The sequence below is a fragment of the Eimeria mitis genome, genomic scaffold, assembly GCF_000499745.2.
Source record: "Eimeria mitis Houghton genomic scaffold, Emh_scaff4548, whole genome shotgun sequence".
Classification (NCBI taxonomy): Eukaryota; Apicomplexa; class Conoidasida; order Eucoccidiorida; family Eimeriidae; genus Eimeria; species Eimeria mitis.
The window spans coordinates 2,603-3,205 of NW_013572860.1; the positions used below are offsets into that span (position 1 = coordinate 2,603).

The 603-nt window shown below is 44.9% G+C and overlaps 1 protein-coding gene across 1 annotated transcript in view; it reads left to right on the forward strand.

Moving 5' to 3' along the window:
• Positions 1 to 603, forward strand: part of EMH_0075960 (uncharacterized protein) — a gene marked incomplete at both ends in the record, with an annotated part of 4,088 nt that overhangs the window by 1,916 nt on the left and 1,569 nt on the right. The gene's annotated exons all lie outside the window — the stretch shown is intronic.

Sequence of the window (603 nt, forward strand, 5' to 3'; positions counted from 1 at the left end):
CTGATGATCTAGGGTTTAGGGTTTAGGGTTTAGAGTTTGGTGTTTAGGGTTTAGGGTTTAGGGTTTAGGGTTTAGGTTAAGGTCTAGGCAGTCCCTCTACAGATGCATCCCGCATTAGGGTTTAGGGTTTAGGGTTTAGGGTTTAGGGTTTAGGGTTTAGGGTGAGTATAATTTAAGGGTTTATGAAGGCCCCACACATTATGCAATAGAGAGACAAAGACAGCAGCAGCAGCAGCAGCAGCAGCAGCTGTTGCTGCTGCTGCTGCTGCTGCTGCTGCTGCTGCTGGGTTTCATTGCTGATCTACAGCAGCCAAGGGAACTGCTTCTCTTTTGAGGCACAAACCCTAAACCCTAAACCCTAAACCCTCGTAGCAAGGGTTTAGGGTTTAGGGTTTAGGGTTTAGGGTCACCGTTGTGTTGCTGAGGCCTTGTGCTGTCTCCTCATCTTTTTCTGTCTTTGTTTGTTTTTTGTTTTTTATTTATTTTATTATATTTTATTATTTATTTATTTATTTTATTTTATTTTCTTTCTGCTGCTGCTGCTGCTGCTGCTGCTGCTGCTGCACGCAGCAGCAACAGCAGCAACCCCTCTCGCTCCCTGTG